Source organism: Schistocerca piceifrons, chromosome 4, assembly GCF_021461385.2.
Source record: "Schistocerca piceifrons isolate TAMUIC-IGC-003096 chromosome 4, iqSchPice1.1, whole genome shotgun sequence".
Classification (NCBI taxonomy): domain Eukaryota; kingdom Metazoa; phylum Arthropoda; class Insecta; order Orthoptera; family Acrididae; genus Schistocerca; species Schistocerca piceifrons.
Genome location: NC_060141.1, coordinates 364,610,808 through 364,638,205, shown reverse-complemented (window position 1 = coordinate 364,638,205; position 27,398 = coordinate 364,610,808).

The window sequence follows — 27,398 nt, the reverse complement described above, 5'->3', positions numbered from 1 at the left end:
CATCTTCCAAATGCTAAAAAGGCTGTGTACTGTCTGCAATTTAGATGGAGCTCGATCTGCCGGAAACTCTATTTTAGATCAACTGATGAGAAGATTGATATTCGATGGAAGTTTTGTAAGAGTTCCTCTGATCGTTCCGGTCTGTCTGTTTCGGGTTCTATTATGGTATTAATTTGTCGCGAGCCCAAGACTAAACGAATACTACCATCTGCCTTCTCGACAACTCTTAACGGGTTATTATAGGCTGAAGCCGTAGGCTCTATTATTCCTTCTCTCAGCATTCGCGTAATTTCAGCTGCTACTTTCTGTCGATATGCCAAGGGGATTGGGTAGGGTGGCACACGAAACTGGTTGTGCGGACGTACACGGAATTCATATTGGAAGTTCTTTATTGATCCTGTCATGTTCTACTAGCAGTTTATGAAGTTCTTTGCGGTGGACGCATCTTATATTCTTTATTGCTTCTACTTTTTCTCCTATTTTCTCCTTTATTTCTCCCATTATTCCGACTTCATTCTCATCCGTGTCCTCTCCCCTACCCGCAACGTCAATCTGTTCTTCCTTTCTGTCTTTCAGACATGCATAGTTTATCCGTACACAGTTAGACGGTAGTTGAGATGGGATCAGCTGGTCGTCGAACTTAATGTGGACGGGATTCCCTTTCCTCAAAACCATTTCACTTCGTCCTAGATCAACTGTCGCTTCATGCTCATTTAGGAAGTCCGTTCCTATTATCATGTCGATCGCCAGATTTGGCACGATCCAGAAGTTATACTCTATTTTGTGTCCTTGGCAGGAGAATTGCAGTCTTGTTTGTTGGGTGACCTCCGTACATTTACCTGCTAATGCCCTTTTTATTTTGGTTTTCTTAACCGATAGGACAGGCCAGTCCACCTCCTGAGAGCACCTCTTGTATGCTGCCTCAGATATTGCTGTTATGTAGCTTCCACTATCTATTATCGCATTCATACTCTTTTCAGCTATTGCTACTGTGATATGAGGCTGCCGATCCTGTCGAGGAGTTGTTTTATGATCTTAGAGCAGGATTTCTGATAAATCTTCGTAATTTATCATCGGTAGTTGGCCAGGTCCGAGATTACGTGTGAAATTCCGGCGGCCTGTGTTCGCACTAGTCTGGCGTCAATCCCTTGTTAAGCTCCCCCTCCTCTGACGTGCGTTAGGATTTGCGGGTCTCGTTTCAATCTCCTGGCTCCACTGTTGTCCTTGGTTTCGCTCTCTCCAATTACGGTCGCTTTGCCGTTCGTTATTCCTCCTATCCCAGATTCCTTGTCTAGACTGACCCTGTTTCCTGACGTTCTGGTTTCCGTGTCTCTGGTTGCCATAACCTTGAATAGCGTAACCTTGACTTCCGTAACCCTGGTTTCCTAACTGACCAGTGCGATTACGCGATCTGTTGTCATCTTCCCTTCTTGGCCCGTGATATTTGTTACTTTGCCCCTTCTTCCTGTCCTTTGCGTCTTGTTTATCAAAGACTACTTCGAGTTCGCGCAATAGACTCTTGAATGCTTCTATGTCAGATCCACACTTCCCGAGAAGTGTCTGTTGGTACCTAACTGGCAATTTGGAAAAGCAAAATTTAATGATTTCTCCGTTGCTATATGGACTATCTAAAAATTGATTCTTTTTGAGTAAATCATCAAGAAATTTGGTTGCGCTCCTATGCACGGACACTTCCAGTTCAGGACAAAACATTATTTCCTCTTTAATCCTGTCTTGCGTTTCCTTTGACCAGTAGGTCCGCAGGAATGCACCAAAAAATTACTGATAAGTCCGACACGTCACTGCCACACCCCGCATCTTTTCCGCGGCTTGGCCTTCGATGTGTCCACACATGAATTCTAATTTTGCCTGGGTTGGCCCTGATGCCGGTAATGAATTTGTAAACTGCATCACCCAGCTCTTCGGATGCATCGACCCTCCATTATCTTTGAACTTCTGGAATTTAGTATCGACAGGAAGTGATTGTGATCAAAATCCCGTCTGATCCTCGCACTGGTGTTGTCACTCGTTTCCGATACTTGCACGTCTGCTGAGTGTCCTGTTCTATCTTGCTGATAACTGTGATGTGCTACCTCTGTATCACAGTGGAAGTGGCACTCAGAATTCACTCTCCTAAGTGGGCTACAATTATTGGAGCTATTACTCGCTGTTTCTGCGTGTGCATTGTTAGTTCTGCACTCGGTCATTGGGCTAGAGCACTGCGGGCTTTTCCTCGGAGACACAATTCTGTGTACTCCATCATTGGTATCCGAACGCGCAGTGCTCGTGTGCCCGTTTTGCTCTAGTTTTGCTATCCGACTCTCTACTTCTTCCATTCGTTTCGTGGTGTTCGCAACCACGATATTACCTTGGGTTTTTAAGAACACTAGGGATTTTGAATGGGATTGTGTTGTACGTCGCAAGCGCCCTGCGAGTTTAGAAGTTGCTTCCGCGACTTTCATTGCCCCTATTGCTGCCGTTTTGGCCAGACCTGCTACTTTTTGTGCAGCCATTGTCATTTGTTTTATTTCTCTACATTCTTTCTTTATTGTTAGTAATTCCTCCCGAATTTCTCCTATATGCGAAATTATTGCCTCAGTGTCCTTCTTACGCTGTTCGTCAGCTTCTTCCTTCTCCTTCTTACGCTGTTCGTCAGCTTCTTCCTTCTCCTTCTTTCGCTGTTCATCATCTTCTTCCTTCTCCTTCTTACGCTGTTTCTGAGCTTCTTCCTTCTCCTTCTTACGCTGTTAGTCAGCTTCTTCCTTCTCCTTCTTTCGCTGTTCATCATCTTCTTCCTTCTCCTTCTTACGCTGTTTCTCAGCTTCTCCCTTCTTCTTCTTACGCTGTTCGTCAGCTTCTTCTTTCATTGATCGTAGGAAGCTCAGTATTGGGTTTATGTCATCTTTTTGATCCTCTTCAAACATGGGCGATGTAACTCTGGACACCTGGGCGCTAGAGCTCTGACGTGACCGAGCTGGCCCCTGTCTGCTCTCGTTCGTTTGATTATAAACTTCTGCTGCCGTCTCGACCTGTGCGCCTGTCTCTGTTTCATCCTCTACCTCACTATCATAATCACGGCCGCGACGTTGCTCTAAGGTCGCGTACAAATCACCGTCCTCATCAATGACCCTGTAGTCCTGCCCTCCTAAAAATTTGCCCATCTCATCTCCGAACCTATGCCCATCAGTAAATTGCCCCTTATCCATTATGCTATCCTCTTTCGTTTTAGCTTCGCTGGATAATAGTCGTGCCTTACTTCTCGTGATCATTCATGAAAAACTAATTTATCTACAATGCACAATAAAAATAATCTACTCCATATATTTTTCCACATAGACATAAAATTTCAACAACGCCATTCCAACGCTGTAATTACATGCACGATTTGCTGTGGTACAGAAACTGCACACAAACCTGACAAAATGTGATGTGGTGCGGACAGCACATCAAAGAAACACACAAAACAATGAACAAACAAACAAACACATACGCTGAAAACACAAATAGTAATCATGCGCCGCTACTTAAAACTAATCACAGAACTATAAGAAAAAGAACTTGGGTATTAATCATTAAAAAAAAGTAGAGAAAAACTTTTGAATGTTCCTACTAAGAATACCGTTTGTTTATCAGTGATTCACAGGAAAGATCCTGGCAGGGTCGCGATTTTATGCGAAGTGATGGGGCTAAGCAGTGTATTTAACACTAAATTCTTCTAGAACTTCATATATAAATGATGCTCTAAGGCCCCCCCCCCGCCCCCCCCCCCCCCCCCATTCTAACTCCGACTTTTGCTGTTGCACATGGATTAAAAAGAAACGCGAACTGACTGTAATTGACCTTGCAAGTGGAGTAGAAAAGTGTCTGGCACCTGCAATAATTTAATTTGATAAATAAGTTAAATAAAGGAAAGTTTCATTAACGTAGTGAGAAATGAAAGGGTTGCTCTACCGATTAACTGAATGGAAGTTATGTCCAAAATAACAACATGATTTATTATGACTAAAATCAAAATACATGAAACATTTACAATACATCAAATTGGCTCAAATTGGATACTCAAATAAATGCTGTGAAGGTGAAGTTGTCCCTAAACTAGATTGTGACATTTATGACGAAGTGGTATGTGGAGCCAATTCCTTGCAACTCAAATCCTTAGAGAAACACACAGCCAACCCAACATTAATTGCTGCTACAGTAGTGAGAACTCAGACAATGAACACCCAAGACAGAACAAAGTTAGAAAATGACGAACAGGCGCGCTCTGCTGAGCTCTGATTATCACCTAGGAAAATCCCTATCTGCCGGTGCTGCAGACATACATTACCAAACTGTCTTCTTAACTGCAAGTACACGATCTGGCGTACCGGAGGCGATGGCTGGTTGCTTCGACGTCCCATCGTGGTGATGATAATGACGCGAGTATAGCCCGAAACAAATTATCCTGCTCTGGTTGTTCCAGACTAAAGACTTCCTAGCAATACAAATGGGCCTCTGAGGGAGACAAAGAAGGCTCGTCACACAATCACTGACTGTACAGTGATTGATTAAGCGAAGTCACACAGTAACTCCGATACAGTCAACTTTAGCCAAAACTGCTCAAGACAGACAACATAGGTCACTTGTAAGCAGAAAGCTCAATTGCCAACTGTACTCGGAAAGTTACGTTGAAGTCGAAACTTCAGCAACTTTGTCAAACAGTTATAATTAAATAAAAGTATATTAGACAGCCAACGGAAGGCAGGCTGTCCAGAGCAGCGAAAGCTCAGTCTTGTAACCTACTCCGACCGAAAGACGAGAGCCGACCACCACAAGAGCACCCGTACAAACCAAACACAGAACATTCCCGCCCGCACGACAGTGGCCGTGGCCAAACGTTCCAATCAGCAACTCGAAAACCGGTGGAAAATTCCACTCCATTGCCGAAGCACTACCATTCCACCAATGGAGATTCTTGGCGCCAATTTCTGCGACGATTTTGCTACGTCACGGAGCTATGTCCTGAGCAAGCCAATCAGAGTTACGATTTGGCAGAAAACGTGGGAATTTGCCCGCCAAGACTGCCTGGGGCCACAAGTCATCCCCACGCCTCACTGGTAGCCCGCCAGAAAGTGTTTTCGCTAAGTTTCTGCGAAGTAACGGAATCTCTAGCCCAGCTGCTCCTTCAGGCCCCTGCGGGCGTGTCTCCGCCGCTCTACTGACAATGTCGGTGTCTGGAAAGCATTCACTCGACTCCCTCACACCCGTCGGCTTAACTCTTTCAAAATCAGCAGATGCCGCCTGTCACCGGACCACCTGGGTGATGAGAGACGCTGTGTGGGAAGTCCGCGTGTGAAGGACTAGCAACTTTTCACCACATGCAATTAGAGAGGAAAATCGTATTACTCAGAGTAAGATAGAAATATGAGAGGTGGCTTCTGCCACCTCTCAAGCTGAGGTAATAAATTAAAAGTTTTGCCAATCCCGGAAAGCCTCAGCAATCTTGGATTTGAAAATCAAGATGGCATGAGATGTCAATTGAAGTTTGTCTTAAGGGGCATTTGATTATGGTTGTCCATGCAGCTGCGTTGGTCTCAATTCCAAGGTAATGTAGTAGGTAACACGTCTGCCTTGTAAGCAGGAGACCTGGATTCAACTCCCAGCTTTGCCACAAATTTTAATTCATTACTTCAGCTTCTATCCTTATCGAAAATAAGTTGAGACTCAGTATCTCTAAAAGGAAATATAATTGCTATTTCAGATAGATAACACGTACACACACGAACGACTGGGACACAAATATTCCTGGTAATGGGGTGGCGTCAGCAAGGGCATGCGGCCGCCTCTTAAAATTAACTGTGCCGAATCCATTTGTAACAATGCCGACCAATCGTCGATGTGAGACAAAGGCTCAAGAAAAAGAAGTTCGTCCAGCGTTTCGAGAAAAAAACTTAATACTCAATGGAGGGAAGGTAAACACATAATCATTGAGTTAGAAGAGAGATTTAGACAGGGTTCAAAATGGTTCAAATGGCTCTGAGCGCTATGGGACTTAACTGCTGTGGTCATCAGTCCCCTAGAACTTAGAACTACTTAAACCTAACTAACCTATGGACATCACACACATCCATGCCCGAGGCCGGACTCGAACCTGCGACTGTAGCGGTCGCGCGATTCCAGACTATAGTGCCTATAACAGTTCGTCCACTCTGTCCGGCGATTTAGACAAGGAAATGAGATTTTAAGCCAGTCAGCGTGTTGCTTACCATAAGTTGATCGTAATCAATAGACGGCCAGCAGGTCCAGAAATGAGGGCATGTCGTCTTCGCGATTGCGACCGTAGAGTGCATTACCTCAAAATGCAATCGGATTCTACTCGCGTGTTTACTGGACGCGTCTTGGCTTCAACGTAATGAAGTTGAGAACGTATTGCGACTAAGACCGCTGCTGATCTGCATGCCAATCTTCCGATGTACGCTAATGAACAGATCACGTCTACGAGCAAAGTGAGAGCCGGAGCGAGCGCTCCCAGGTTCCATTATCTCGCGTGCGACGCTCTACAGTTGCTACTCCGGAGAAAAAGCCGTCATTTTACTGCCATCATGACCTGGAAGACAGCACTGCTCCTCCTACGGTGGGTCAGACGAATAGCAGGGGCGATCCCCTTTACGTCAATCGTTCTGAAGAGATGCCAACCGGGCACTCCCGCGAAAAACAGCGTCTGCCTCGGCTGAAGCGGCTTTGCGAACCAAGTTTTAATGTAACGGCTTACGTCTACCTTTTCAACAGACCCAACTTCTTGCGACCATTTTACTAATTTTGCTTCTAGAAAACTGTTAATTTCGCCGACCGTTTCCTCCAGCAGTTCCTTAACTTCGTAAGACGTTAGTCACTTGAGAGTTGCCTTGAAAATTATTTATTGGGATGAAACATGGTTACCAAACTTATCTGCACGTTGTTTATGCATGCTATCCACTCTCGATATCCGTCATTATACTCGTCCTCTCTTTTATAGTCCGATTCTGTACTTGTATTTTAAATTACTTCCAATATTTCACATCTCTTTCTTTATCAGTTTGAGCGAAATTGTCTTTGGCACCTCTCCCTTGGGTGCCTATATGTGCTGGAAAAGTCTCTCATTTACAAGTGTGAGCTTCGAAAAAAATAAACGACCCAAACAGGAAATCCAGGTTTGTGAAACGGCGTGCTCCAAGAAAAGCACCAAGGGGGGCACCTACAAAAAAGACTGACTATAAAATAACAAAACATTCGAGTGTCCTATCTTTGACTGCTCGCATTTCTCAAGCAAATAGGGCTCATATCAAACAGGAACAACCTTAGAACTGGCTTACCTGGTTTAATGCGGGCTCCGAGCCATGGTACAACATGGCATTTTTGATGTTAACAGATCGTTGCCAGAGGTGGAAGAAGAGATAAATGAAAAAAAAATCGTAACACCAATCAGGGACTGAATCCCAATATTTACGAGTTGCATTCAAGTTCTAAGGCCTCCGAGTTTTTTTTTCTAATTAACTACTCACCCGAAATCGATTAAACTGGCGTTACTTCTCGACGTAATCGCCCTGTAGACGTACACATTTTTCACAACTCTGACGCGATGATTCCATGGCAGCGGCGAAGGCTTATTTAGGAGTCTGTTTCGACCACTGGAAAATCGCTGAGGCAATAGCAGCACGGCTGGTGAATGTGCGGCCACGGAGAGTGCCTTTCATTGTTGGAAAAAGCCAAGAGTCACTAGGAGCCAGGTCAGGTGAGTAGGGAGCAAGAGGAATCACTTCAAAGTTGTTGTCACGAAGAAACGTTGCGTAACGTTAGCTCGATGTGCGGGTGCATTGTCTTGGTGAAACAGCACACGCACAGCCCTTCCCGCACGTTTTTGTTGCAGTGCAGAAACGAATTTGTTCTTCAAAACATTTTCGTAGGATGCACCTGTTACCGTAGTGCCCTTTGGAACGCAATGGGTAAAGATTACGCCCTCGCTGTCCCAGAACATGGACACCATCATTTTTTCAGCACTGGCGGTTACCCGAAATTTTTTTGGTTGCGGTGAATCTGTATGCTTCCATTGAGCTGACAGGCGCTTTGTTTCTGGATTGAAAAATGGCATCCACGTCTCATCCATTGTCACAACCGACGAAAAGAAAGTCCCATTCACGCTGTCGTTGCATGTCAACATTGCTTGGCAACATGCCACACGGGCAGCCATGTGGTCGTCCATAGCATTTGTGGCACACACCTGGATGACACTTTTCGCATTTTCAGGTCGTCATGCAGGATTGTGTGCACAGAACCCACAGAAATGCCAACTCTGGAGGCGATCTGTTCAACAGTCATTCGGTGATCCCCAAAAACAGTTCTCTCCACTTTCTCGATCGTGTCGTCAGACCGGCTTGTGCGAGCCCGAGGTTGTTTCGGTTTGTTGTCACACGATGTTCTGCCATCATTAAACTGTCGCACCCACAAACGCACTTTCGACACATCCATAACTCCATCACCACATGTCTCCTTCAACTGTCGATGAATTTCAATTGGTTTCACACCACGCAAATTCAGAAAGCGAATGATTGCACGCAGTTCAAGTAAGGAAAACGTCGCCCTTTTTAGTACTTAAAACAGTTCTCATTCTCGCCGCTGGTGGTAAAATTCCATCTGCCGTACGGTGCTGCCATCTCTGGGACGTATTGACAATGAATGCGGCCTCATTTTAAAACAATGCACATGTTTCTATCTCTTTCCAGTCCGGAGAAAAAAAATCGGAGGCCTTAGAACTTGAATGCACCTCGTACTATCTGAGAAATAAAACCTGACAGCTACCACTAGTTAAACATTTGCGTACAATCGTTTACTGGTTGGGTTACTTACTTCTTTCTACAAGACTCGCAGTAGGAAAAGGCAACTGTAGCTTCCTAAATTCTAATGAAAGTGCTACACGAAGTCATGACGAGATACTGATTTTCTTCGTCTGCTAGAATGTCTACTGCCATCAAGGGTCACTTTACCCTGACCACAGAAACATCTCTCGTACGTTCTGAGGCCCAGCTTCCACAACCAGTCTCTCCCGAAGGGTAAGTGCTAGTTTTGCTCATATTCATCCCCAGATTGTGATTTCTGGCAATTTACATTGTAAAAGTCACAGCAGACGTACGAGAACACTATGATTACACATGGAGGACACTAAACAACAGCACGGCGGCTGAAATACAGGATATTCACGTGCGAGGCAAAAACTGCGTTCGGCATTTCGCACAAAGCAATAACGAGGAGACAAGCACCCACCACGGTGTACGCGGCAGATCGTTCCTCGGGCTTTATTAGTCGAAACGGACGAGACAGGAGTTACCTTGGCAAGACGTCCGACAGTGTCGCTGCACCATTCAGCACTATAACATAGTGCGTCAATAGCACCGTTTCAAAGAGCTATGCACAGACTCAAACCGAAACCTTACAAGTAGCTAACTGGTCAGTTCAGATGTTGTCACTCGACGTCAGTACTGCAACTGGATACTCAGGTCTATGCATGACAGAGAGACTGATCCTGAAATGTCAACTTTCTTCATGAATCATGGTGAAGTGTAACGACGTAAGTTTTGTATAAATGATTTTCTTTGGACATATGACATGTGCAGACTTCGTCACCTACGTCAGTTGCAACACACTTCAAAATTATTTAAACTCTTTTTAAATTTGTCTCTGAATGGTTCTTGAACGAAACAAAACTGTAATTAAAACATCATTATTTGAGTCGTACGCGCAGAATTACGTCACTCAGGCCAATTGGTTTACGTAAACTTTTTTCAATTTAGATGTCGTTTGTTTCTCCTCAGAAATTATATTAATGCAAGTGATCTGCTTTGATAAATATTAGAACCACAGTGAATAAACTTTCAAGAATCACACTCGCGATGAACGCTGTCAAAAATTAATAATCTTGTCAAATAAATTACGTAACATAATTCTTCATAAGTAAATTCTCGGAACACGTATTTAAACTTTAGTAGCATCCACTAGTTTATTGTCTTCCTACATATAGACGTGAACCTGAGCCTTGACAAGACAGAACTGAACATATACAACATGATTAACTTTCTATAACGTCATTGTTGTACAAACATTACAAATTCTTATTCTTTTTTCAATTTTTAGAAGCACGACGCAACAACTCGGTTTCAGGATCTTCTGTTGCTCTTTGGCTGTCGACCCGCGACGTATAGTGGCCAGCAATTTTCTCTCTGGTCCCGGCAGCGAAGATGCTGTCTCCGTTCGTTGCGCCGCCCTCTCCGTACATGAAACATAAAAAATAAATACAAAACTTTAGACAATTCACAATCATTACAAATATTACAAAAAATACATAAAAAACAGTAAATTAACTTATATTCACCTGCAAACTGGGCTGACACTGGTGGATGGGTGACGCTTCAATTTCACGTCCCGCTACAATGGCTGGCAGGAAAATTGAAGCTGGATTTATGAAAATCCTTATCGGCACTTCAAAAGTCTCTGCATGTTGCGAAAACCGCGGTCCGGTGTGCATTTAGTGCAATACAAATTAACGGGCCGATTATTATCCAATAAACACCAACTTCTGATAGATATGTGAATAATACACTGCAAAATTTTCTCAGAGAGCAAACAACTAACGAGAAGACCAAGCGGTATAATACAACAGTAACCACCTGCAACGCGCCCACGACAATATTACAACGTATTACTAGTGGTGGATGAAATTTTCACTGCCAATATTTGGCCGTCAGAGGGGTGAGAGGTGGTGGCGTAAAGTTTGTGATTACCAGTCTTTACGCCAATGTCCTGGAAAAAATTCCAAACCTCTCCCACGAGTCTCAAGGCGTGAGGGCATGTGCACTAGTGATGGTGAAATGTCCGTCGCATGGGGCATTAAGCTCGGTGACCTTGATGCTATTCGCGAGCGTAGGCTATGTGCAAGCACCAGGTTTCACCCTCTACCTTCCCTTCATCCATAACAACACAAACCCAACGCTACAATTTTATAAGCACTCATACAGTCAACAACACGACATGGAAAACCATTTGACACTTCGTAACAGGCCAGTGGAAGGCAACGGCAAACCACCTCCACTGAGACGTTGACTAGAACGGCAGCGCAGGATTTGTGCATCTACATTTACATCTACTTCTACATAGATACTCCGCACCTTGCGTGGCGGAGGGTACCCTGTACCACTACTAGCCATTTCCTTTCCTGTTCCACTCGCAGATAGAGCAAGGGAAAAGAGACTATCTATATACCTCCATATGAGGCCTAATTTCTCGTATTTATTTCCGTGGTCTTTACGGGCAGTGTATGTTGGCAGCAGTAGAATAGTTCGGCAGTCAGGTTCAAATACCGGTTCTCTAAATTTTCTCAGTAACGTTTCTCAAAAACAACTGTTACGAATCCCAAACACTCGAGCAGTCCTCAAGAATAGGTTGCACCAGCGCCCGACATTCATTCTCCAGTCTTTCCTAAAATTCTCCCAATAAACCTAAGTCGACCATTCGCCTTGCTTACCACTGTTCTCACATGCTTCTTCCATCTCATATCGCTTTGCAACGTTACGCCCAGATATTTAAACGATTTGATTGTGTCAAGCAGGACACTAGTAATACTGTATCTGAACATTATAGGTTTTATCTTCTTACTCCTCCGCATTAACTTACATTTATCCACGTTTAGGGCTAGCTGACATTCATCACATCAACTGGGAATTTTGTCTAAGTCGTCTTGTATCTTCCTACAGCCACTTAAATTCGACACCTTACCCTACACCACGGCTTCATCAGCAAACAACAGCAGATTGGTGCCCACCCTGTCCGCTAAATCATTTATGTATATAGAGCGCAACAGCGATCCTATCACACTTCCCTCCATCTGCTACCCTGCGCTCATTCCCTGAGTGGTGGAACTGCTCTGACTTTGCGTCAAGGATAGTATCTCCACTGACAGTATCTCACCTTTTGGATAGGAAAAAGTCCATACGAAAATGTGTGAAAACCTTTGATTTCTTTAAATAATTAACAAAAAATAATTTAAAATTTTTTTAAAGTCTGTGACTTCTAAGAATTGTCCAAAATACCTCCCACTCTCTTCTGCAGACGCACCTTTTCTTCGGTACTTGGAGCGTTGCACCCTTACAAGCACCTCCGGAAAGTAACGAACAACTACCACGGCTTTCATGAGGCGTTGATGAAACTTCTCTTCTCTAGGAATAAAATCTGCAAAAACCAGTCGTTTCATACGAAGTCTACAGATAATATTACAAAGCACTAAAGTCGAGAGAAAGTTCACGGAAGTCCATGGAATTGGGCCAACCCCATCTACCCATTTGTCATGGTTGATTTGCATTTCAGTGAAATGTGCTGGAGCCTCATCCAGAATAAACAACACGTACCCCACTATTTTCAGAGCAACATCTGTAGAAAGTCTGTAAGAGTGTTCTGAACACAGTATGTTTAAGAACATATTGAGATACCGTAGAATCATCTACAATTCAACCCATGAAAAGTTTAAATAGCTTTATCATATTACGAGTATTTTCAGCGGCCCACAGATGTTATGGGAGTGTGAGGTAAATGGCCCAGTTTACTAGCTATTTTCATGCAGTTAACGAATTTATTGGTTCTCGCCCTTTTCCTTGGCCAGACCAAGTGTGTGTGTAATGTCTATGTAATCGGGGCATATGGTCTTTGCAACAAATATCTTAGATAAAAATAATTGTAAAATTATTAACATGATAAATAAGCAATACCTTTGGCTATGAGTTATTATTCTTGATTAAATTAGCTACAAAACCATAAATACAATTAGAATTTTTTTACTATGTTATTCAAGGAAGTGAAACCTACCTCTACTATATCTCAAAAAGGGAGTTTTTGACAGCATTACTAATATACTTTTTGGAAAGTAGATACGAATTGGTTGGCGATTATTTAATGAATTTTGTAGAATTCATGTCGGTTTTCATTTCGTTTGTATATTAAAACTAGGAATTATTAGGGAACCATAAATCTTTTTTATAATTTGGGTTTGATTTCTTTACGTATTTCTTAAGAAATTATAATACTTTGGTATGACTTAGAATAATAAATTGATCTTTTTCTTGTTTTAATAATATCGCAAAATTTCGTCAGTAAAATCTGGTGCAGTGTTTCAAGGTGGAAACTTTAGTCAAAATATATTTTACAAAATTTTATGCTGTGCATTTATTTTCTTCTAATCGTTATTTTACGTAAATACATGCAACAGAAAGAAAATAATGGATAGAAAATATAACGCATGATACTGTTCCATGTGACTGTATAAGTGCAGGCTGTGGGCAGTACGTGGTCTGTAGTTAGCGAATCAGTCGCAACTGAGAACAGTTCTGATCTGATTTTTTCGTTAAATAGTCTGCGACAGTAAACTGCGGAGATGATAATATCTGACATAACTTTAAGTGAATTGAAACAATGCATTTGTCTGTGTAATTTTGTGAAGTAGAATATGTCGTTGTGCCCAACTACATAGTGTATTAACTTGTACAGCACTTCTTTTTTTTCTTTTCCGGTGACCCGATTGCATACGAAGTGTTAGCAACTACGCAAGTTGAGATTAGTTGAAAGACACTGAACGTGCAAAGGAAGAAACACTGAAAAACATCACAAATAAAGAAAATGTGTGTGTAGAAACGTGTGATCTGTCTTCGAGTGCCCTATCAATTGATCGGTATTTGTTATTGGAAAAAGTAATAAAACAGAATGGCGTAAACGGATAGATGTGTTACTTGATATTAATGGCACATATACTCATGTGCTGATTGACACTGGCACTAGAAGCAGTGTTTCTCTGGAAGCAGTATGAAACCAGAACCTAACGTACTACTCGTAATTATGCTTGTTTCAGGAATTTAGAGAACCGGCATTTGAAGCTAACTGCCTAACGATTCTACAGCCGTCAACATAAATTGCGCGTAAGAACCACGAAGATAAGATACGAGAAATTAGGGCTCATACGGAGGCATATAGACAGTCGCTTTTACCTCGCTTTACTTGCGAAGAAATGACTATTACTGGGACAGTGTGCCCTTCGCCACGCGCCGTTCGGTGGCTTGCGGAGTACCTAAGTAACTATAGAATAGTGGCTGCAATAAGTAAAATTAAAAGGTGTGTATTAAAATAAATGGTTTACGAGGATTTCTGCTAAGTTCTTGGCGTGCTTCGAATCACTGCAGCCACGCTGCCAGTGCACTGTGATAGTTCGAATGCATCGAGAATGACGGCATACGCGAGGGACTGCGCACAGTAGCAGCAGTAAAAGAGCTGTTTTAAAGCACTTCTGGAGCTCAGCACTGTAAGAGAACCAGTTGCTCTAGCAAATTAAAACTTTGCTACTGACGCTGTGTACCGGCCAACCCTTAGTTGTCTGCAATAACAAAGTCGTAACAGTTACGGACCTGTGGTGGCAACATAAACTCAGAGATGTCCAGCCCGTCTTAAACATAATGACCGCAATACTATAGATCTCAAAGCGAGGCACAGCGAGCGGTCTTTAAGTGCAGACCACCACCAGCACAGGCGTTTGCTGGTGTCCGCTGTGAATGGTTCTCCACGACATAGACGTGTAAGAAGACAAGAGAGCTGATGTCATAGTTCTGTGTGTCGCCAAGTACACACACCTCTCGTTACATACGTAATCCATGAGTTCTGTGAAGTTCTGATTGAGTTGAAGACATAGAAGCCATAGACATTAAGTGATATGTTGGCGAATGCTCAGCATGGCGAAGAAGTCTCAATGTTGAGAGTTAGCACAAGCCCTGTTGTTGGGAAATTGAGGGCATCTCCATCCACATACTAAAACCGCTAATGTCGTGAGCGAAGTTCAAAAAGTCCAAATCGTATCCAAGTCGAAGTCTAATAACAATGCAAGGTCGTTAACAAAATGTTGTTACAGCGTCTACCTATAGGATTCACACACGAATGCAAACTGCTGTTGGTCCTGCATGGTGCTGCTCAGCCAAATGTTAAAATACACTGCTGCAAAAAATTAAAACACCCTTTTAGAGGTTCCCAATTCACTCAAGATTTATTGTAGCAACAGTGCATATGAAGTACATGAAATGATTACGTTTAAAGATCAATAGCATAAGCAGTTCTGAGGTTTCAGGTATCGACCCATGCTGAAACACCCATATTAGTATGTAGTATATCCTACACGGGCAGCAAAGCAGTAGCTCATTCTGGCAGCCAGTCGATCGTACAAATGGTGAATATCGTCCTGTGATACGTTATGGCACACCATCTCGACCTATTCACGTAGTTCTGTAAAAAATGTTTGCTGACGAGTCGCACGAGTCACTTCTCGGCCCTTCATATCCCACACATGCTCGGTTGGGGACAAGTCTGGAGATTATGCTGGCGACGGAAGTTGCTGCACGTCTTGTAGAGCATGTTGATAGTTTCATGGGCAGCGTGTGGGCGAGCATTATCCTGCTGCAAGAATCTGCTTTCATCACCAAAGACCATGGCACACCATTCCATTTTACAAGCGATCATCTGACGGCATCAGTCAAGTTGTGCATGTCGATGCTGTGGCGTGAGAGGAAGACTGGCTTCAGGTGTGCGTGCCCATAGTCTTATTGCTAATAACCGGATTGCAACAGTTCATGCTGACATGCCTGGTTTCACAAGCCTTCTTATCTCTGTTGTCATAGTTGTATGAACTGCCACTACACCCCTTACAATACAATGATCCTGGTGAGCATGTCTGCCATGTGGATGTCCAGAACCTTGCCTTCAAGTGTGAGAATGTTCACATGACTGCTGATAACGGCCCATCCTACTTGTGTTACAGTTCTCCAAAGAGAGCATCCAACCACTCAGAAGGCCAAACTTGCTGGAGGAAGCACAACTGCATCTCCATAGCATGATTGCCATCCGACTGAACTTTCTGACTGTGAGTCTTTCCCACTAAATGGTAGGCATAGATGGTGCTCTCGTAGCTATACGACTACGCTATCTGTTGGCAGATGATGGTGAAACCGTTATCAGTACATCTGCTGTCCTCTAGGTAGCATATTCCGTTACTGGATCAAAATCGATGTCGTCTTTCCAGGCGTGCTAAGTTTTCTTCTGGCGGTATATATACAGTTTGGCAATGGGAAAATACAGTAAAATGGATTGCTAGGCCTGGAATTGCGAGGATGTTGATGGCCTGGGAGGGATAACGTTTGCGTTAGCCACACTTTCTGTGGCCTCCAGATGCATAACACTCTCCAGCAGTCGTTTGATTCTGTTTGTGATGCACCACTACTTGTGTATCAAAAGCAGTCACTAATCATAGCCATGTGCTGCATATGATCGACTTCTGCCACATATGGTTTCCAAACTACCAAGAGAGAGAGAGGAAGATAGAAGACTACATTTAATGTTCTGTCTACATCTACATCTACATCTACATCTACATGTACTGAGTGTTTTGGAGGGGAGTAGTAAATATTTTAGGAGGTGATAGTATAGATCAGTGTTCCACAAACTTTTATTACTCACACTACATCTAGATGGGCCTAGACTCAACAATGTGCATCAAAATGTCTATCCCCAAAAATCCTGTGAATCTTCATGTAAGTACTAACTACTACAACATTGTGTCATCAAATTTGATTATTATTATCATTATAAAACAGAAATAGATGCATGCATTTATTAACAAGTTATTAAATTTAATTCACTGTAGAAAATAAACATTTCTAATACAAATATTAAAGTAAATAACTCTACTCATCTGTTATATACTGAATATAAGGTGGAGTGTATGTATGTGGCTATGCCTGTGATCTCCTGCCAACCCCCCCCCCCCCCAGATCGATTTAAACCAAGCATGGCGCAGAAACACCAGGCTTCATGAGAATCAATACTGTAGGATTTATAGCTTCCTAGCTGCAATAGAATGGAGATACTGGAAATGCATGTTTCTTCTTCAGACTCTGCGGTATAGGCTGCCCTGCGCAACAGACATGTAATGTGTGAGTAGCATCAGTTTACCTAATACACCAGCTTTGCAGGGCAGCCTGCACATCATAGGCTATAAAAAAATTCTCCAGCCCCTGACATGTAGGCTGCCTGGCATAAAAGGCATGCTGCACTGGTATAGTAATGACTAGCTTCATGGAGCCTTTTTGGTGGGACCATATAAATTTCGATGGGTGCAGCAGGGAGAAGCAAAGAGAGGTGGAGCAGGAGGAGATGGGCAGACAGAGGGTGCAGGAGGAGACAGACAGACAGGGAAGAAGAAAGGCAGGGCAGAGGAAAGGGGTAGGAGGTAGCACAAAGAGATGAGTAGGAGGGTATGGGTAGAGAGAAGCGAGAGCAGGAGATTGATAGAGAGAAGGGAAGGAAAGAGGGAATGGGAGATGGCCAGGGAGATGGGGCAGGAGGAAATGGATAGAGAGAGGTCGGCAGGAGGAGATGGATAAGGAGAAGTGGGCAGGAGGAGATGAAAAGGGTGATGTGATGAGAAGGAGAAGAGATGCGGAGGAAGAGTGCACAGAGAGAGGGGAAGAATATGGACAGAGGAAGGGGCAGAAAGATGTGACCACTGAAAGGGAGCAAAGAGTATAAATAGAGAGAGAGGGAGGAGATGGACACTTAGAGATGGGAAGATTAGGCGACTGAGAGACAGGGAGTGAAGAGATGAACACAGGGAGTGGTGTGGATGAGATGTGTGCAATATATGTTTGGACACATACACGAATGAAGCTCCAGAGTAACAGCTAATACCTTCATTGTAATACTTGATCCTGCTTAGCTGCACACAGACAACTGATTCGTGGTTAAATCATTGACAAAGGAAACTGCATTTCTTTTTCCATGGATCTGAGCCTCTCTCTATGTCTTTGATATTATAATGTCACTCAAAGGTGGGAACCCTGGTTCACACAAATACATAGTTGAAAATGGTAATAACGCATTAGCATCATCTCAGAAATAGAAAGATATTCATAAAATGTGTCGAATGGCTATTCGAAAAATTTTGATTTCACTATTCTGTCTGCTTTCAGATCTGCAGATTTCTCTTGTAAGCTTAAATCTGAATTCTTTCTAAAAAAAAAAATTGCTCAAATGGCTCTGAGCACTATGCGACTTAACTTCTGAGGTCATCAGTCGCTTAGAACTTAGAACTAATTAAACCTAACTAACCTAAGGACGTCACACACATCCATGCCTGAGGCAGGATTCGAACCTGCGACCATAGTGGTCGCTCCGTTCCTGACTGTAGCGCCTAGAATCGCACGACCACTCCAGCCGGATAATTATTTCTAAGATATTTCGAATCCACAAATGGATCACGAATACAGTCAAAATCATCAACTCTCCCTCTAAAATACTATTTTTTTAAAATTTTGCTGCAAGAGTACTAAATGTCCTTTAATCAAGTCCATCACAACTTTATTATCTTCAGTAAGGGACCATAAAGTTGGGAAAAACTCAAAGGATCAATTTTCAATAATCTGTAAGCAAAAATTTAACTTAGTAATAAATCCTTGACCATTATCCATGCTAGCCATAATATTATTGTTTCTACTTTCCATTTTCCTGTTTAGTTCATTTAAGTGTACGAAAATATCAGAACAATACGCTAATTTAGATACCCATTCATCATTTGCAAATAAATCGACATATTCATGTGCTTCAATAGTAAAAAATGCAAGTACCTGATCTCTGAGTCCAAACATTCGCACTAACGCTTTGCCTTGAACTTCTGTATGTGCTATGATCTCATTTCTTGACTCAAAACGTCTAAAAGCCATGTATTAATGGGCCATGATTTGATGAATTTCATAGCTTTTACCACTTTGTCTACTTAATTTTCAGAGAAGAAGGCAAAGATTTAACAACAATGGCTCGATGATAAATAAGATAATGGTCAGTTTGGAAGTTAGGATTTACTTCATGTACTTTACACACGAACTCTTTTAGTTGGCCTGTCATAGAAGTGGCTGTCTCTACAAAAGAAACGGATTCCTCCCACATTAATTCATTACACAGTAAATATTCCATACTGCATCAAATATTTCCTCATTTGTTGCTTGTTCAAGTGATTTTTTGCAAAAAGATAAATTAATTGCAATCATATTCATATCAACATACATTATGTTGGAAGAAAGTTGTGTGTGACCGCCAGTGTCAGTGCATTAGTTGTTCTTAAATGAGGGCTTACAAGAGTAGTAGGGCAAAGCAGATTCTACGCCATTTTGTTAGTGTCTGTTGCATACAGCAGGAGGAAACTGATAAATTTATGATCCCCTTCTCTCCCCTTAACCTGATGTTATGCTAACTCATTTATGAACCCCTGGGGATAATCTGTTTTTCTGATAAAGACACCCCCCCCCCCCCCTACTTCCATGATGTAATAACTGTAAGCACTGAGGCCTGGAATGAAGTGTGGTATAGTGGCATTTTGGGTCTACTGCCCATGTGTCTATCATCTGGGCATTGCTACAGAGGTCAAAAATCAGCCAATGTCCTCATTACAGATCAAGATACTAAATACCACCAAACAGAGATTGGATGTCAGCTTCCATGACCTTGTGACCCCAAACAAAGCAACAGGTGGTGGCTTTCTGCTGATCAGGAAATTCCAGACTCACATCCTGTCTCTGTCTCTCTCAGGTGGCTACACCCTGTTTCGGTGTGAACCAATATCTCCAGACACACAGACAGAGATTCCCATCTCTCCTCAGAATACTGTGTTCCTACTGACTATTGCTGCAGACATATGGAGACCTCATGAGATTTTGATATCAAAAACAGAAGGAAACGATCCAATTGCACTACCTATCAAATTAATTGTTTAACCATTTACAGGAGTCAAATAGATTGCTTGAAAGACTCACCACCACCTTATGATGGTACTTATTGGTAATAAAAAATATTTTCATTGTTTGAGAATGACACACAAACACCTAGCAAATCAAGTAAATAAATTTTTACCACAAGAAGATTGTAGTGCTAAATATATCCCATGGCTTGTATGCACAGACGTTTAACAACACAAGCACCCACCTCCACAGGCACATTTCCACTAAGTATATCTGATGAAAAAAATCCAAATGATCACAAACACTATCAGCCATGAAGAGTGCACTGTATGATGACTGCTGAGAGATGCTGCCATGATACTGGCCAATGCACTGTGTTGTCACACAGGCACCAGTCAGGAGAGACCTGCACATGAATTGACCATCCCAGCAACTGCATGCCCATCACCCAGCATCCACATGCTGGCTCTATCAAACGCTCAGAGGTCAGAGACACTATTATCAGCAGTCAATTAATCATGGACTACAGCCAGTCTTTTTCCCTCGTTGTATTTGAGAGTGGAATAGGAAATGGAATGACTAGGAGTGGTACATGGTACCTTCCTCGACACATCAAATGATAGTTTGTAAAGTAAGCATATAGATGAAAATGTAAATCTAGTCTACATACTAAGATGTCACTCCATCCATTCAAAGGCACACAAAACTCACAGGATAATTTTGTTTCTTATTTATCAAGGGAAAAAGGCAGAATTTCTGCTGCTGAATGTGTCCCGGTAAAAAGCTTCATATTAGCTCCTAATCGTCTCATTGCAGTCATTTCGCAAGAAGTATGTGAGAGGTTGTAACATGTCCGCCAACAACATTTAGAAGAAACGGTATAGAGCTCACCTCTCAACTCCTCTTTCATCAGAGTATCGCTTACCTGCTACATTCTCACAAATCTTCCAGTCTTGGATATATAGCATTTGAAACCACATGATTTCCATGAATAAGAGACGTCACCGCTACGTTAAAGACTCCTGATGATTCACTCGAAATCCTATCTCCATCTACCAACGCTGGTCCATTAATTGCGAGGTTGTCTATTCATCCAACCATTACTAAATGAGTAGATTTACATCACAATGAGAAAAATAGCACACTAATGTACAGCAGGAAATTCACAACCATGCAGAGTATATGTGGACTGCATACAGAATTTCAAAAGCATAAACCCTACAATTGTTTCATATCGAATGATGGTCTATAAACATCACTTTCTACATGTCCTGCTCCCATTTATCATATTCCCATGACTCCACATTAGAAATTCAGTACTGTTATGGTGACAGAGACCACAGTCCACAACAGTCCTTCTCTCTCTCTCTCTCTCTCTCTCTCTCTCTCTCTCTCTCTCTCTCTGTATGTCCCTTTTCTTCTGTGTTTCCTCATTATTTTTATAGCGCCTAACGGAGTAAAAATACAGATATAAAAACTTCACTCATGTCCCATGGTAGAAAACTCTACAAGATATTACCACACTTTCTCTTCCACTATACTGAAAATAAATACTATCTGCATGTTGACATCAAGCATATTAAGTATACCTGTATTGGTCCATTAAGGCAGGTGGCCAGTGATCGAAGTCGCTTGCACACACCTGTTAAAAGTTTGGTCGTTCGTCCTGTAGAAGAACCCTATCCTGCAGACTGTCAATGCCAAAAGAAGGTTTCTGTGTTGTTCTTTCATAAGTAGCTTGATACATTGTTTTCCTGCTGTAAGACACCTAAACAGTGTATGACTACATCTTTGTACACTGCCATACATTTTATTTCTCTACCGTAACTCAGAGGTCTGCATCAAGTAGCAAACCAGCATTAACACATTTTGATCCATCAGCTCTGACAAAAAACTAGACGTTGCATGATGTAAGTTAAGCTGCTCCCACAACACATGGGATGATTGAAATAAAAGACAGAAGTGTCGTTTGTCATTGGGAGAAATATATAATGGAAACTGGGAGAGATTGCAGCATTGTGAATTGTATCCAAATAACTATCTAAAGGTGATTATGTCTACATTTAATCTCATCTTCCACAGTGACGTGGTAGCAGATGTCTGGGGGATCTGTTTTCAAAGAGACCCAGAGCATTGACTTCTCATATTAGTGGTGCATATTTTACCATGGTATGTGGTCACTGTTTCAATGTCCTAGGTGGTAGGCAACCTGACCCCCAAATCTTGGGCACTACATCTTACGTTTTTATGACTTACAATGCATCACCAAATGTGGAACAACGGTGTATTCTGAAAGACTTAAATCCATAGAGCACAGATAGTATGCACCATCAGTTGTCAATCCCATTGGTGGAGGAATGGAATGATTTTCATACCCCCAGACGAGCAATCCCTCTATATTTTTGTCCCATTTTCTTCAATTTTACGTATTTTCCATTTTGTAACTGTACCAGGTTTTTTGTAATTTCAAGGCGTTGTCACGCCAACGAACGTCTTATCGCATTGATCTCTTGATACCATCAGCCAATGTCATTGCAGCATAGTTCTTAATTCCTGTATCATTGCTAAACCACCCCCTCCGTTACTGTGTGATGACTGTATAAATGTGAACATATTGTGAACCCTGTTACACTGCTACGCACAGGAAACTTGCCCTGTTGCGTTAGATGTTGATAGCTGTTCTACAATAAATTTAGAATACGTGGCGGAAAGTGATGCCATGATCACATGTGCAGAAGTGACATAAAAGTTGGTTCAAATGGCTCTGAGCACTATGGGACTTAAATCTATGGTCATCAGTCCCCCAGAACTCAGAACTACTTAAATCTAACTAACCTAAGGACATCACACAACACCCAGTCATCACAAGGCAGAGAAAATCCCTGACCCCGCCGGGAATCGAAACCGGGAACCCAGGCGCGGGAAGCGAGAACGCTACCGCACGACCACGAGCTGCGGACGAAAAAGTTGGTGAAATTGGCGAAGAATACTTATAAATTGAGGAAAAAAATGCCAAAATGCGAAGAAATTAAGGATAGTGGGGGAGGAAAGTTGCCGGCCGGTGTGGCCGTGCGGTTCTAAGCGCGTCAGTTTGGAACCGCGTGACCGCTACGGTCGCAGGTTCGAATCCTGCCTCGGGCATGGATGTGTGTGATGTCCTTAGGTTAGTTAGGATTAAGTAGTTCTAAGTTCTAGGGGACTGATGACCTCAATAGTTAAGTCCCATAGTGTTCAGAGCCATTTGAACCATTTGGAGGAAAGTTCTTGTTCATGGGAACGAGTTTGTGACAGCAAGAGGAATATGGCAAAAAGTTGACATGGAAGCTCTGGGAACCAGGAAAGCAGTCATTTTTTGCGGAGAGCGATAAGGCGGCTGGATGAGATTGTTTAACGTGGATGACTCCCAAATGTAGGGTAATAAATTTAAATATGTCCGATTACAAGCCTAGGTGTGACCCCAAAGTTATTGGCAACCGATTTACAGATTTTTATAAAGTGTCCTTAACTTTAGACCATTATATTATTTGATTGGAGGCTGAAATACAAAACTGCAGGGTGATGTTGTGGCATGTTATTTATCACGAATTTAACATTTTTTTCCTTTGTTCTCTCATGGTGTATCAGTTGTGTGGTATTGCCTGCATGCGACTCATATGCAACTGTGTTACTTAGAGCGCTATCTACTGAGGATCATTAACAGCAAACTTCTCCATACCGCAGTCAGTAGAGGACTTTCAACGCATTTTTTGAAGAAGCATGTCCACCAAACTGATGTAAAACCGATTTCAGTACCCTCCTCTAGACAAACGAAACTGTAGGTGACGTACTCTGTCCCACAGCCACATCTTGGACATAAATCGAGATTTAATTTTCATAATTGCAGTGATTCTAAGTTAGTGACAGGGATTCGTGAGGTACTTAAATCTCTGTATATATATTTTCTTGGCAGATGTCATGTGTGGAAGAGCATGTGTTCTGTTCATGGAATCAGAACAGCATGGCACGTAATTTCACATGTCAAACACTGCTGCTGTGCGTTTGTCAATTTCGTCATAAGATGTCATTGTTTCAGGCATTTTCCATTGCCAACGATCATTTTATAGGCTTGATGCGAGCACAGAATAATTTCTGAACTGTAATCGGATGTGAACAGTGGGTGCTATACATCTCAGGAAAACTATATAGTGCATAGATCACAGAAAACCAATGTCTTTTTCCTTTAATGTGGAAGGTAGTAGTGTTATGATCTTAAAGTTTCTCACCATGGTGAGTGGGATAGAAAACTTTCAGTGTGAATGCATGCCATGTGATGGAAACATATTTTCTGTGTGGGAGTAGTAACAGTGTTTCATTCCAAACTACTAGCATATCAGAAACCACACTGCTTTAACATTACAGCATGCTTAAGTGAAGTGCTGTGTAGCCTTAGGAGTGTGTATTTAGGTTCTATGGTCATTTCTCTCTTCCCAGTGCATTCCTGACATGGAATCCAAACTTTACAACAATTCTACAGAATTGGTAGCACAAGTAATTTACATAAAATGTTTCATACTCTATTCCATCTGGAGCTCCATTATGCATAAATCATACATTCCTTCTTCACCTTAATCGTCTGTTATGTCACCACAATATTCTCAAATGTATCACGCTTTTACCTACTATACAAAAATAAGGAGTGCTAAACTCATCAGCATGCAAGCATCTAGAGAGATGGTGTGTAACTGGATGGGTGACGTAAGATTGGTTGAGAACAGTCTCCGCAGAGCAGCAGTTACAGTACTGAAATGAAAAAACAGGTCTATATCACAAGCGCAGGCCAGTACAAGTTTGAAACAAGTGTTATACTCTTTGAGAAAGCAAAAATCGAAGTACATTGATTACATACACAGCTCTTTCTGTTCCTTCACAAAATGGCGAATGTAGCAGGTGTAGTACCCCGCCTCCCCCTCCTAATTATGATCAGTTGCAAATTAAATCAGAGGCAATGTTGTATGGAAGGTTGGTTAAAGACAGAGGAAGAGTCATGCGATGCCTAGAGAGAGGCCATCTACAGGTTTGCTTATGTTCCCCGGCCAATAGGTTCATTCAAGAGGTAGCTCGTTTCGAAATAAAAAATGTTCAGATGTGTGTGAAGCCTTATCGGACTTAACTGCTAAGGTCATCAGTCCCTACCATGCAAATGTTACATATGTCTCTGCCCAACCATATTTCTGTAAGTCCCTCTAAATTCTCGAATGCCTTGCACTCCATGTCACTTTCTGCATATGTTAACCTTTCCCCATGTGGATTTTCAAGTACATCATTACATTCCCACCCCTCCTCACCCACATCGCATACCTCCACGTCTCTTATACTATCTGCTATCTAGATTCCTATAATCCATCGTCTCTCCTCTGATCACCAAGCCTGGTATGCTGCTGCACCTTTGCAAACAGCTCCCACCATCCCTACATCTACACACTCCCCATATCTTATCCCCTCTCCCAGACAATGAAATCTGTTCTGATATATATCCATCCTACCAATTATTGCTTTCCCCACTTATTTCCACTCTCATCAGGGCTCCCCTTCTCTCCTCCCTCTCCATCTCATTTTCTTCCTTTCTCTCCTGATATCACGTCCCTGGTCATCCACCAGTCTCATCCTTCCTTTCCATCTTCCCCAGTACCCACCTTACTACCCGTCATCCACCCAGAAGCTTATAAATTTGTACCCACTAGCATCCGAATGTTTAATCTCCTGATAGATTTCTGATCCATTGCAGGTCCTTCAGCTATTTAGTGAAAGTGCAGTGGTTCATTTTAATATACTTTACCATTTAATTTTCGTTTTAAATGATTAAATGTCCATTTTTTTCTTTTTATAAATAACTCCCAGAATTCTTATTTTCCTTTTTAAACTTTAAATGCAGTAAACCACTCTGTATATCTGTAATCACCACTAAATTGTACTTTAAACTCTTTTGAACTTTTGCATCCAAGTACAGTTTTTGTCATTTCTTCATTATATTTTGTAAATGCTCTATGTTGAAAAGTAGGTGTCCACCCCTACCCATATGGGTCGAGTGGGGGGTGAAATAACAATAGATGGAAAGAAACAGCTCTGTGAGATTTGATTATGTTACTGTTGACAAAATAATATCAACCACCCCATATAGAAAATTTTTTGGTGAATTTTACTAGCATAGTAATGAAGCTCTTTTCTCTTTTTTTGGCTTCAGAGCCATTGCACAAGTATGGACTGCCAGGAATATGAACGAGCATCTCTAGATTTTCCAATTTCCATGTGGAAGTGTGTGTAGTTCATATGTTATTTTCAGCTTATGTGGATTGTGGCTCCATGTTATTCAAGATAATGTATATGTTATTCCTTCGGGTGGGTCCAAAAGGCCTTGTCCATCCTGGTGTTTTTTTTTATAAACTAAGACACAAGTAGAGAGATTCAAACTTAGAGTATTAGGAGAAGCAGTATGCAGTTACCATACACCTCTTAGTGAACAGTAGCTTGGAGGCAAAACATGTCAAGTAGGTCAGTAGGCAGGCCTGGACCTGCATATACATCTCGTCGCGTATGAGTTGGATTGTGATGTCAGAGAGCCAGGGCCAGTAATCCAGGTTAGCCAGCATGACAATGAGCCGTCATTCATTTTTGGATTTCCTACCAATTTATACTTAGGACAACACCTTTCCTTTTGTAGAAAACACACTTGTGAAATTGGGCTATTTTCTGAATTTTCCACTATTTTGCATTTCCCTCCAAAATTTCAATATTTTCCCATTTTATACGTAGGATAACAGACCTTCATCAGATGGGGATGGGTTTGGGGTGGGAGTGAGTCTGGGTGTGGGTGTGGGAGTGGGAGTGGGTGTGTGCGGTGGTGGGAAAATCCTATGTCGTTGATGACATCATCGATAATGACAGCACGCCAGAAAATCGCTCAAGTACCCACACTATGTACCTACTCTTGAGAGGCAAAACCACTGGGGTGCACGCTTCTGTAGTTGAGTTCGATAATCCAGACCTGTGCAATGGCGCTCGACTCGAAGACACACCGGATTGAATCCTGGAAGTAGATGAAATTTTCACTGCCAGTATTTGGCCAGCAAGGGGAGGAGAGATCGTGGTGTGATGTTCCTGAGCAGCGCTCTTCACGCCAGTGCCATGGATTAACTTTGCAACCTCTCCACAGTGTCCCATAAATTGAGGGCATTTGACACTGTTGATGGTGATCCGATGTCAGGTGGGCGTTAAGTTCAGCAGCCCTCTCGGTGCAGTTCGTGAGGAGTGGGTTACGTGCTGGCACCAGGTTTCACCTTCTCCCTTCTCTCATCGTCGTCACAAAGATAACATTACACTATACACACATCTATTACACTCACCTACACTCTAAAAATGCGGACAAATGTGCGTGGAGGGCGTTCTCACTAAGCGAGTGAACCCAACCCGTGGGATTTCCCAGCCAACAATGCCATAGGACATTTACATACAAGTACACTTGCGAAAATTATAGCAACGCCAAAAAATAGTTAATGTAGAGTAATGAAATTTTTGGAATACATTTGTCAAGGTAAAATATTTGAGTCA